Source organism: Pleurodeles waltl, chromosome 11 (assembly GCF_031143425.1).
Source record: "Pleurodeles waltl isolate 20211129_DDA chromosome 11, aPleWal1.hap1.20221129, whole genome shotgun sequence".
NCBI lineage: Eukaryota > Metazoa > Chordata > Amphibia > Caudata > Salamandridae > Pleurodeles > Pleurodeles waltl.
Window position 1 is genome coordinate 80,151,890 of NC_090450.1, and position 13,431 is coordinate 80,165,320.

Genomic DNA, 13,431 nt, shown 5'->3' on the forward strand with positions numbered 1-13,431 from the left:
AGATTGCTTCTTTGCACTGTGAAGCTTAGCTCCCTGATTTAATAAGGAGATACTACAGGACTGCAAATCCCAGGATGCAAGGGGGAAATCCCCGCCTGGGTACGGGGCTAAGGGTGGACCTGAGCAGCATGAAAGTTAGGCGCAAACATGCCACACATACGCAGAGACTTCCCTCGGGTTGGTCTCAAATCACCAAATCATCAGGCACTCGAATTCACAGTACAACCAGCGCCTCCCTAAAGGACGACTTCCTTGTATAAGAGGTAGTTGTTTGAACTGTGCCCGTACAGATCACGCGACATCTCTCTGGCGTCTGTATCACGGGCTTATGGCGCACAGACTGAAGACAGGACGACAGAGTCTCACGTGACTACACATCGTTGCTAAGTATCATTCCTCTAAGGAAACCTAGCTATTGGCTAGGTGTCCTTTAGAGAAAGAACCCCTAGCGACGGCGTTCTGTCACGTGACATGTACCTTAGCACCCTTTTCGACCGATGGCGGTAAATGCAAGGGTTCGCTGGTTGTAGGGAGGCCCCTGTTACCGCTGTCCAACCGGAATAATTTGACAAATTCTCTTCCACGTCTCGCACAGCCAAGGTAAGCAACTCCGGGCATGAGATGCTCTCGAGCGGCGCAGAACTGGGATAGCTTCACGTGATAATCTCCCGCCAAACCGCCGCGGAAACCCTAGCTGTTGACAAATCATGTGCAGTGTACTGTCAGTGGGCAGCGACGTACTAAGATGAAGATAGGCTGGCATTTTAATGGGGGACGTAATTATGTTAAGAATTATGCTCATTTTAAGTGATAAGATCCCATGCTGGCCTGGACTGCCTCCCCAACGTCCCAGCAAGGTGCGACCCACGATTAATCCGTAAGAGTACAGTATCCGGTCCAAAACCTTCAACGAAAAGGCACGGTATATGGGATAAAGTATCCCCTGCCTACGGGGTAATGATTTTGCAAGTTGGGAAGTTGGAAATAATGATCAAGTAGAGCTTAAGCAAAACCCAGGATCTGAATCTTATTGTTGCAGTAATATTAGCGCATCAGACTTTCATAAGTAAACTTACAAGGGGACGCGAATAGGTCGATGAACCTTTTGACTCGTATTAAGAAGTTCTTACAATAGCTCCAGTACATGAACCAATAATCAATGCTCAATAATCATTTGTAATCAGTAAAATCAATAATCAGTGGAGTCAGTAAATGTCACGCACCATTACCTTTCAGCCATGAATAGCCACACCTTTAGTAAAGTTTAGTAAGTTTATTTCCCTTATATTAACAATTTTAAAGTCATGTAGATTAATCTCAAAATCAAATGAAACACATACAAAAACAATACTGATTGTCCAAAGTTGCAGAAGAAACGCAATCTAATTAAAGCTTGAATCGGGACACATTCTAGAGCTACAATGCAAATCGATAGAGTCAGTTGCAATAAAGATATAACATACATAGAATTCAGCAAGACAACTCGTCAATCATTAGTCCCTGTAATTCGTCAGTCAAATTGAATGCCTTAAATAATGTCAAATTAGCATCAGCATGTTGGGCTTCATGCAAAACAAGTTTAGAATACAAATTTAGGAAAAAACATCTAGCTATGGATCTATCAAAACAGCAGAGTTGGTACCTAGAAAGAAAAGGCATAAAATGCATAACAATCACATTTTGTCATATCTACCTGTCCACGGTATGGGTCAGTAAGCAGAATCAGTCTTCGTCTTCAGGTCATCAATCGATCAGCAAAGCATCAGGCTCCCAGTCAGACAGTATGAGTGTAATGACAGAATGAATCTCAAATCCCTCCTAAAGTCTCTTCTTCACTCGAAATCTGAATAAGGCTGTTCTCCCTCTAGTCTGAGTAATTCTCCTCTGTCGCGTTGTTATATCAAAGTCACTTAAACTATACCCTAATTCCCTATTGGTCAGTTAATTGTACGTTTATACTCTACCCAATAATATTGCTATACCAAATCTATGAATTCTAATATTTCATTCTTCTCATGGAGTTGATTGGTTCACTTTACGATGTCCTCATCATCTGGCATGTCAGGTAACAATATTGTTGCATCTTCAGCTCCAGTCTGTGTCTTCATTGTTCTCATCCTGGGAAAGTACATCTCACACACATTACACAGAAGTTGTTACTCTAGCGGGAACATCATCTCCTGTTAGTCGGTTCTCCCGAAAAGCTTCTGTTAAGCACTTTTAACAAGACAATAGACATTTCACAGTTTTGTTCACTCTGTCAGCAATTTTATTAATCCGCTAAGAAACGCAGCTTCTTAATGAGGCCTGGCAAAATAGGTCAAGACATTCGATAAGTTAAGGCCTACAATTAACAAAACTAGAACATACTGCATAACCCTTATTATGACATATTACTACATTAATCAAATACATTTTCAGTATTTCATAAATATTAATTATTCATTCATGTATTTTGTGAACACTGGTGGACATTTTTCAAGGTCACATTTTCAAATGCGTGCATTATTTTCTCTTCCTTATTCATTTTCTACATAGTTCATTATTCAATTTACGTAAACACTCCTTAATAATTTCTAGTTAAAACACCTGCTCTAGCAGTAAATCTAGTACAAGGTTATATAGACAGATGACAACATGCATATTGTCCTTGCTCACACAAGGGCTGACATGACAACCTTTGAAAAAAAAAAGTTGCACACTGAAAATCTTTTATCGGATTCGCCAGTAGGGTATATACTTTGCTGTCTATGCTTAACCATTGAGCAGGTTGATTATTTGGACAGGGGCTGGGAATGAGTGGTGTTACTACTGCAGCATAGCAGGGCAGTACTCCGCCTGCAAAGTAAAATGATCCAGTGCTGAGGTCCTACTGTGCACGGACAGGTAAAAGAGGTACTGCCTACGCATGCTGGCTGATAAGTCAATTCCTTTTTCTTGTCCAATGCTAAAACACGGTCTATGCCCCCCCCCCCCCCACCCCACCCCCCCAAAAACCCTCCACAGTAAAAACTTCATCAGGTGAAGACACTTTTTGTATACAGTAAAGACATTAATGGGTGCATCACTATAGAACAGGGTGGAAAGATAGAGTGAAGGAGTTTAAAGACTGGGTTATAGAAACAGAAGCAGATAGAGAAAGGAGAAGACCGGGGAGGAATATCTCAGAAGGCTGATAAGGGTATGTGCTCTAGGGCAGTACAGAACGTCTGTAGCATTTAAGGGTAGGGTGACCAGACGTCCCGGTTTCCAGAGGACTTTCCGGGTGTCCCGACTCTCTTGTTCATTTTAAATAAATGTCCTAATTTTCCATGCAAAGGTTAGGTCAACCTGTGAACGTTTTTAAGTAAATGTCCCGGTTTTTGGGACAAAGTTCAGGTCAACCTGCGAGTCAGAATTGAAAGGAATGCTCTTCTTTCACATGCGGCTCTAGAGTCTTAAATAGTTGAAGTGTGTGTGTGTGTGTGTGACACACAAATATTTACAGGATAGGCCAGATATAAAAATAAGGCTAAAGGCTTTAGTCCTGCTTTTATGTATGACCTGTCCCATTTTTTCCTTTTCAAAATCTGGTCACCCTATTTAAGGGGGATGTTCCGGGAGGCATGACCTTTTCTAACTAAAGATTCAGTTTTGACTACAATAAATGTAAGAATTTTTTTTTTGTATTTACATTTGTGTATACTCTTGTTCACGCTTCTTATAAAGCATACCTAAGACCACCACGTATGATGAGAGATGTTATTATATCTTTTTTCCCATTTGTCAGGATGGTTTTCACACCAATAGAAGGCAAAATATTTATTGGGAAGCGGTCACAGGTATCCAAGAGTGGGGCATTTGAGCAAGCCAGGTTCCTAGAAAGACCATTGTATGGTTTAGAGAGTAAACTACGTTAAAATATTATTGAGGGTCTCCTCAGTCTCTCTTCATAGTAGTAAAAAAAAATAGATGGTCAAGTTCCCCAGAAGGGGAACCACAGTACCAGCATGCATCTGTTTCTGATATGCCATGTTTATAAAGATGCACAGAGGACAATAAAGATCTGTGGGCTGTCCAGTACTTACATCGAAAAAGTAGGGAGGAGATTTCAAAATTGAAACGTTGTAAGGTTGGTGGGTAAATCTCTCATAAAGCATAGCAAAGGCAAGGGGATTGTTGGAACCACCAAGCTCTTTGATAGAAAGTATGCCAGGAGCAGCTCAGTATTTCCAGACGGTGAAAGTGAGGTCGATTTTAGTGGTACTATTTAATACTTAACAAGAGTGAGGAACGTTCTGAGCCTCGTATTTTGTAAGTAAATCCTTTATATAAGGTTTTAAATGCTAATAGTGAGTATTTAATAATCCATGAGTGTGAGGTACCTTAAATTGTTTATTCATGACTCTGCTAATTAATAAAAGAGGGCTAACTAGGCCAGCCTCAATGTCTGCCCAAGCGGGTCGGAAAGGGAAGTCTGGGTTTGGCTGCCAAAAAGATTATCTAGTTAGAAGGCTCAGAGCACTTTTAAGTTTGTTTGTTTGTTGGTAGTTTCCGCACTGAAATTCTTGCCCTTTTATCCTTCTGAATGCAGGAGGATATTCGTGTATTAATAGTTCTGTACAAAGAGTCAGAAAGGTTCACGGGAAACATGCTCAAGAAAAAGTTAATTTTCTGGCCTAACATCATCTTTACTGTTTCTCTACGTCCCCGCCATGTGATAAATTTAGGTAATCCCATTTCACTTAATTTTTAATCTTAGCCATTATGGCGCTCTCTTTATGCAATCTGGTGACCTCAGTCGTATCAGTGAATTCAATGCTGAGGTATTTTCTCTAGAGGGCCACCTTTTTCAGTTAGCATGCGTTGCTATGCTCAGAAGACGCATCAGATTGAGAGGGAATATTTCGTTTTTTTCCTTGTTAAGGGTGTAACCTTAAACTGAAGCAAATTCAGAGATGATGGCTTGCACCTCCGGCACTGCTGCCTTGGCAGACAAAAGTAAAACATCATCAGATTAGGTCACCAACTAAGGAGGGCCACTGGCAAAAGGGATACCCTCTTTGTTCTGATGGAATGGAGAAGGTATTCTTTTGTAAGGAGAAATAATGAGGGGGGTTAGAGAGCAGCCTTGACTGGTTCCATGTGCAAATTTGATGCAAGCTGAGGCTTCATGATAAACCAAGATATACGTATAATATGGTCCCTCACCTTAAATTCTTCCAGAACTGCCATAAGGAAGATCCATGAGACATTATCAAAGGCTGCCTCCGCATCCAGCAACAAAAGTCAGGGCACTCGTGAATAAAAGTTCAATCAATCATATGCTCTGTGTCTTGGTATCTTGTTCACAGTCGTCCAGCAAAAGTCGGACCAGGATATAAGTAAAGAAAGTTCAGTTTATTCTTGAGATGAAGTGTCCGTTTAGAGCAAAAATAACCATGAGGTGTCCATTTAGAGCAACAACAGCCAACACGTGTTTCGTCTTTTGAGGAAATTAATCCCAAAAGACTTCGTCAGGGCCCGTAACGTCAAGTCCAAACTCAAGCACATATTCGCAAACGGTGTGTGTATACACCCATAAGTATCTTCAGAAATTGAAAAGAGAAGGATCCCCGTTCCTTGTCTCCTATGGCGCTCTACACATGCAACAAAATGATGTGCGCTTGAGAGACCCCCAGTCACCAATATATAAATAGTCAAAGAAGGATAAAGCTCAACAGTGTATCTCTAGCATCCAAAAGAAAGAAGACTCAAAACCATCACTTGAAAATAGAGCGGAAATCTCAAAGCGAAATCATAATAAAAAAAAAAACTAACAGTAAGAGTCCAATTAGAATTAACTGTTGTATTCCAGAAACATACCTTATGCTAATACTGTGTGAGACCACAGCTCCTGAGGTTTAAAAAAAACTCTCCTGGCAACCTAATTGGCATAACATCTACAGAAAGACGGATAAACAGTGAATCGATTGGCCATGAGCACCCATTTTATTGCCCGAACCAAGGTGAGCATAAAGTGAGTTAAACAAACATATATAGAGAAAACCTACCCCGTAACGTCAAGTCCAAACTCGAGCACATATTCCCAAAAGGTGTGTGTATACACCCATAAGTATCTAAAAGGCATATAGAGATAAAATCTTAATGCAAACCGACCTCATCTTGGGTAGAAAATGAGAATATCTAAGACCAAACTTCCACTCTCACCTTCAGAAATTGAATGGAGAAGGATCCCCGTTCCTTGTCTCCTATGGCGCTCTCATGTATCGTGAAGAGACGCCGAAACACCAGACGTCCCTCTTTTATATTCAAAACACGGTCTATCTTAGTAAAAACTAAAAGAGACTAAATGTTCCTCATCGTACGTGCCCCGTTTCATTTGGGTGTGTAAAGCGTCAAAGTAAAGAGAAGCCGTCTCTGCAAATGAAGCGGCCTGAAAAACGCCAAATTTTACACCTTATTGTAAATCCATATGTGTTGTCAAAAGATTTGCAGTGAAAGTTATGAAAAGGGCCTCAGATTATAAAAGCCTCAGAGACAAGTGATAGACGCCATATTGGATATATTGTTACGTCCGTGTATGTCACCACTTCATACTTCCAGTAACTAAAACTGAAAAAGGACTATATTTGAATCCAAACGCGAGTGCCATCTTGAATGAGAAAATGTCATAGGATTTGGGCAACAGTCCGGGATACCCACCCTGGTAACCCAAGAGACCATTAGCAACGCTAAATTGGGTAGTTTAAATTGCCTCAAAGTGTAATTGCTAGAATGATAGTTCTGACTATTTTAGCGAAACAATGCCCAGTATCACCTTGTTTGTAAAGAGAAAGATAGAAGAAAGTTCACCCAAATTTGTGCTCAAATATGAAACGACCTCTTATTCGCATGTCATGATTCCCATACGTTAACAGGGGCCAGCTAGTCCCCCTCAAACAGTACATCATATTTACAGTTCCAAAGTAAGAATTGACAGATAGGCAGTACATATTCTCCTGACAATGCAGACAGGATACATTGGGATGCTGATCGTTGTAGTGGTCTGTGACCAAAACATCTTGCGAACAGACACATTGATGGGATCATTAGCCTACCTTGCCCACTTGTTCTGAGCAGTCCTAACCTAGGGAAATCAGACCTTTTGGGTTATACCTCACTACGCTCAATCAGATATTAAAATCATAATAACTTATGCACATACAGATTATTCCCCCAAGTAGTACTCCATTTCAAAATTTGCGTTGAGACCCCGTTCCACCGCCCTCAGTTTGAGGATCCAGTAACATTCACGTTTCCTTAGAGCTAGTTCCCTATTTCCTCCTCTGGGATCTCTGGCCACGTGGTCAAAACCAAAACATTCAAAACTTTTCGTCTGGCCTTGTTTAGTGCAAAGTCTCATATGAGTAACTATAGGATATCTTTCATCATCCTGTCTTAAGGCCATGTAGTGTTCACTGACTCTAACCTTAAGTGATCTGATAGTACTACCTACATAGTAGAGTCCACATGTACAAGTAATCATGTAAATGATAAATTTGCTGTCACATGTAATGTAATGCTTGATAGAAAATTGTTCCCCCGCAAGACTCTTGAAACTGGAAATGCCCGATTTGGTCCATCTGCACATACTGTAGTGTCCACATTTATGGAACCCCTTATTGTGGCTAGTGAGCCAATTTTCCTGCTGGGGTGCAATTCGGTAACTAGGGCACAGCAAATTCTTGATGGTCCTGCCTCTACAATATGTCAGGACCGGGGTATCGGAGACTAGTCTTTTAATGTTTGAGTCCGCTGTTAGTACATGCCAGTGCTTATTCATACATTTTCGTAACAGTGAAGCTGTTTTTGTATAATTCACTATGCACCGAACCTTGGCTTCCCTTGATCTGGCTTTGTGTTTGAGTGTGTCATTTCTGTTCAGACGCATTACTCTAACCCGTGCCTCATCAATAATCTGGGGCGAATATCCTCTTGACTGAAATCTATCTCCCATATCTCCTATGCATTGTAAGAAATCAGTCTCTAGGCTGCAACTCCTTCTGGCCCGTACCATTTCACCATAAGGTATCGAGTTTATCTGGTGTGAGGGATGTGAACTGCGCGCGTGTAGTACAGAGTTACAAGCAGTACTTTTCCTGAAGAGACGGCTCTCAATCTTATTATTGTGGATAAACAATTCAACATCCAGAAACGCTATACTGGTCGTGCTATGTTCTGAGGTGAATCTAATGTTTAGATCGTTGGAGTTCAGATAGGCCAAGAAATCATTGAGTTTTAGTACATCTCCTGTCCAAATCATTAGACAATCATCAATGTATCTACCCCAAAAAAGTATGTCTGTGTTCCATGTGTTACCCTCCTTACTCCAGATGACTTTCTGCTCAAAAAACCCCATGAATAGGTTTGCATAGGCTGGCGAAAATCTGGAACCCATGGCCACACCACGTGTCTGGCGGTACCAATCCTTCCCAAACAGAAAGAAATTGTTGTTCAAAATCATCTCCACCATGTTCAATAACATATCAGTGTGACCATATAAACTTGCTGTTCTCGTTTGGAGGAAATGACGTAAAGCTGTCATTCCCCAAACGTGATCAAAACTTGTGTAAAGAGAAGTCGCATCCAATGTTTCTAATGTCATCCCTGGTTCCCAATAAATATCAGTCAGTATGCTCAGTATATGCTTGGTGTCCTTAATAAAAGAAGGGAGGTTAACAACAAAGGGCTGCAAAAAAATGTCCACATATTCCGAAAGTCTCTCTGGGGGGCCACCTATACCTGAGACAATGGGCCTACCTGGTGGAAAAATAGAGTTCTTATGTATTTTAGGTAGCGTGTAGATGCAAGGGTTTCTAGGCCTAAAAACTCTAAGGTACATCAGTTCATCTTCTCTCAACAGTGATTGCTCAAAACATTCCTGCAGGAATTTGTTAATTTTATTCGCTACTGCAGGTATAGGATCTGAACCAATTCTCTCATAGCAAGAGGCGTCATTAAGTTGTCTCAAAATCTCTTGTTCATAATCTAGGGTATTCATGACTACGATATTGCCACCTTTGTCCGCCTCCTTAATCGTAATGTCTGTGCATACTTGTAAGTGTTTTAAGGTCATGCGTTCTTCGAGATTCCGATTATCATGATGAGTGAAATAGCGAGTCTTTTTACTAGATTCAAACTTATTTAAATCACGCCAAACTGCCTCCGCATCCAGGGCCATGGAGGGAAAAGGGGTCAATTTAGCCTTTTCTTTCATGTGCCAAAAGGTACAGATATTGTCAGCAGCTGATCTTCCCTTTACAGAACCAGTCTGGGATTGATGTATATGAGAGGGAAGTATTTACTCTAGTCTAAGGACTAATGATTTGGTGTGCATTTTATAGTCGGTATTGAGTAATGCAAAAGGGTGAAAATTCTTCATCTCTAGGTGATCTGTACCTTCTTTGGCAGTCATAACTATGTGAGCGTCTGAAGCTGACCCTGTGATTTCGCCCAACGAGTCAAATTTGTTAAAAATGTCAGCCAAATCTCATCAGAATTGATCAGTTTGTTGATCAAGGCAAATCTTTGTCTGCCAGTCAGAGGAACTGGTTGGATTTTAGGTGTGATTGAAACACTTCAGAGCTGTTTCTGCTATCACAGTGGGACAATTTATATAAAAATTCATGTAGTACTCAAAGGCTTCTGCAATTTCTATACGGTCGGCCTGTATTGCACCTGCTTTGTCCTTAATGGCCAGGATATATGTACTGAGTTTTTAATCTCTTTAAGAGTTAGAGATAGAATTCTATGAGCCTTATTTTGCTTGACAAGATTTTTGACCTTCTTTTTGTTAGACTAGACATGAGGAATCTCACTTAGGATTTTGTTATATTTCTATTTAAGTTATTTTATCCTGGTCGTAATAGTGAGATCCAATTCTAGTTTTCTGTTCTCCAGTTTTTTGATCTGCTTTTCTTAGAGATTTAACTATATGCTCAACTTCTTATTCTTGGTTGCCATTATACTACACATCTCATCCCTAATAGTTGCCTTCATCGTATACAGGATCGTCTCTATATCTATTTCCAGCATTTTATTGGTTTGCAAAAATAGAGAAATGGAGTAGGAAATGTGTTCCCTACATTCTGGGTCTATAAGAATGGCATCATTTATTTCCATGAGCCTATTCTGGCAGACTGTTTGGAGAGATTAATGTCAAGGGTAATGCACACATGATCCAAAATGACAATGGGCTCTGTGATAGGATCAGAGACCATTTGGATTAGATTGTTGCAGATCAGTAAGTAGTCAGTCCTGGACTAAGTGATGTGGGGGTGGGAATAAAAGGTAAAGTTGCTGCCAGTCGGGTAATGTAATCTCCATATGTCCATCATATCATTGTCGTTACAAAGTTTATGCATGTGTCTCTGAGTGAGTGGATTTGTAAGGGCATTGTGATATCCCGGTTAGGGTTGAGTCATGGCAGATTGAAATCCCCTCCTAAAATAATCTCACTGTCCCAGGGCGGTTCATGAAAGTTTATTGTTTACAGAGGATCAAAAAGACGGGTCATCTGACGTAGGGGCAAATATGTTGACAACGAAAAAGACACCCCCCTCTTTAGTGATATTTGGAGATCAGCTAGCTACCACAATCATCATGTGCGATAATGTCACTGGTGCACTTAGGTTGCTTGGACATCAGGGTAAACACTCAATTTTTAGGTCGAGCGCACAGCGCTTTGACCAGTTGTAAGTAATATGGGCTTTTAACCACACCTACCTCACGCCCATCACTTTCACTTGTTTGTGGTCTTGCCTTTCAAAAATCCTTTATCATTGGTAAATGCTTCACGTTTGTCCCTCCTTGGGGAGGTTTTGTTACCGCCATGCAGACTTGCCCCTGTAATATGGATAATTGCACAATTGCGATACGTTTGACTGCAAGCGGCCTTCTTTTTGTGGACTGATTTTCAACTTGGTCAAAAGTGGATGTGGATATCTAAAAAGATAGCTATCTCAGGACAACACTATAATTCATTCCAGTGACATATGTATATAGTACTTTTGCACTTTTTTCACTTTGTCACCTTGCATTGCACTTCAAACGCACTGGAGCACCTTATACGTTTGATGTCAAAACCGTATAATTTCCATGACTATTCCCTTCTAAAGCATTCACTCTATGTATTATCAATATCTCATCCAATAATATGTACCTGAGAGTGGGCTAGAGGGAAAGCAAAAGGTGGGGAAGAGGGGAGGAAAAAAAGAGAGGAGTTGCACAAAAATAATCAACCCTGTTGTCTGTGAAGCTCCCCACACTTAATACCCAAATCCATGACCCACTCCCCTCCCTTATCCATCTTTGACCCCCCCACCCCCCAACCAAGGCTCACTGGCGGGAGCCATGTAGGCCTCCTCGGGGAATAGAACTAAGTAAGAAGAGAAAAGCCTGAGCAAGAAGTAACATTGGGTGAATCCAGAACAAGAAAAACAACAATCACCAGTTAAACAAGCCACCAAAAAGAGATATCTAACTGAATGGATGCTGCTCTCTTTAAATATTGAGATACATAAACTGAGCCATATCAGAGGTGTCTGTGAGGTAAATTAATAATGATGAAATCCCCGCCTTTGAGAATAAGCTTGCAACCCTTCAGATAACCTAAGAGTAAGGTAGAAACAGGCTGTAATTCTTATGTAACACACAATTATTTTAATCTCCACTGCATGAACCCTCGTAAAGTGTCAATAGAACTGCATAGTTAGATGGTTGTCTTAAATAAAATATGCAATGCACAATGTCCTAGGCACAATGGACTCTATGCAAGGACTAGTCTGTGCCATGAGTGTAACGTAAGAGCCAACTGTGAAACAGTTATACCATAGTGAGATTAATGAGCATACATGAGTTCAGCAAGCCTTTCACAAAAGACTCTGGGCCTTATTACGAATGTGGCGGTCCAAGGACTGCCACACTTGCGGTGACGGTCAGACTGCCTCAACTTTGGCGTTCGGACTGCCACATTACCCACCATGGCGGTAGGACTGCCGTCCCCACCGGGAACATGGTTGCCAACAGCATGACGGCGGACTGAGTTGTACTCAGCCAGAGCGGCACGGAACTCTGCGCCGCCTGGCTGATTACAACTTCCCTTACTGCCAGCCTTTCCATGGTGGTTTGATCACCATGGAAAGGCTGGCAGTAAGTGTGTGCTGGGGGGGCCCCCATGCCCAGCACCATCATAATCTGCGCCCTGTCTGGTTTGCAGACAGTGTGTGTTCCGAGGTTGTTGGTCAGCCCGGTATGATAGTGGCATTGGCAGTCGGCTGGGCCAACCGCCATTGCAATGAGGCCCTCTGTCTTTGTGCTCATCATAGATAGAAGTGCGGCCTTCATATTCGATCTTCATTTTTGCCGAGCCAGCAAAGGAGAGCATAATGTTTAGAGATCAGAGTTAAGGGTGCAGGGCCAGGAGTCTTTTCTTGTGATTCATTGGGAGTTTCGCATAATCTTGAGAGTTCACAAATTTATGGACCTTCCAGGCTATGGCTTTAATCCTCCTCATGCGATCCAGAATCATTTCTGTACGTTGGTATCTCTAGAGTCTGAAGCTGAAGGTCCTTGCTTTTGATAAAGATGGGTGCAGCTTTTGTTGGAATTCTGTGTGCTCATTAGATTTAGAAATCTTTGTTAAAAGAGATTTCTAGCAGTTGTAGAAACCAGGATTCAAGAAAAGATACACATGGCTAGTTCTTACTTTCTTTATTTTGAAGGAGGACAAAAATTCTTAAGTTGCCTCTCCTATTTCTGTTTTGCAAGTCGCACACCACTCTCTCAAGGGATTCCACCTTACTTGACATCAGATCTGTTGTTCTCATCAATGAATTTTGATTATCTTCCAGGAGTGTGAAATTCCTATAGCCTGACACCCAGGACATATTGTTCAAGGACAACAAGTTTTCATATTTATTTTGTCCTTGTGTCAAGTATGCTGGGTTCTAGTAAAAAGAAAATACCACATACCTGCATGTCTGAAGTTGATTTGTGTAGCAGTGTTTCTAGACTATTCTAACAATTTAAATGCAGAATATACTATAGTGTATTTATGGGCATACAAAAGGGCTTGAACTAGGAGTATAGCAGTGAAACATACATATTAAGTGCTCTGCTAGTACGTTTTGTTTCAGTAAATTTCCCCCACTAGTTACATAGCTAATAAATAGGATATACAAATGTATTTTAACGACAAAGAACTTTAAAAATAGGACTTATATTTTAAAATAGTCAGCAAAATATGAGACCATGTAAAAGAGGTTTAAAAAGCTTATTGTTAGCTTCAATAGTCAACATAAAATTTCCCAAACACATATCTTAATCTAAAGACAGCATTTCCTATAGTTTTGGATAAGGATCCTAACTTAATTAATAGTGCTCTGTGATCTCACGTTTTCTCTTCTGAAG

At 40.9% G+C, this 13,431-nt stretch overlaps 1 protein-coding gene across 1 annotated transcript in view; it reads left to right on the top strand.

Moving 5' to 3' along the window:
- The first annotated feature begins 461 nt into the window (after positions 1–461).
- RFC4 (replication factor C subunit 4) overlaps positions 462–13,431 on the top strand; it is an 86,015-nt gene continuing 73,045 nt past the window's right edge. Inside the window, exon 1 of the mRNA XM_069213113.1 lies at positions 462–600. The gene's annotated coding sequence lies outside the window, so the exon portion shown is untranslated. The remainder of the gene's footprint in view (positions 601–13,431) is intronic.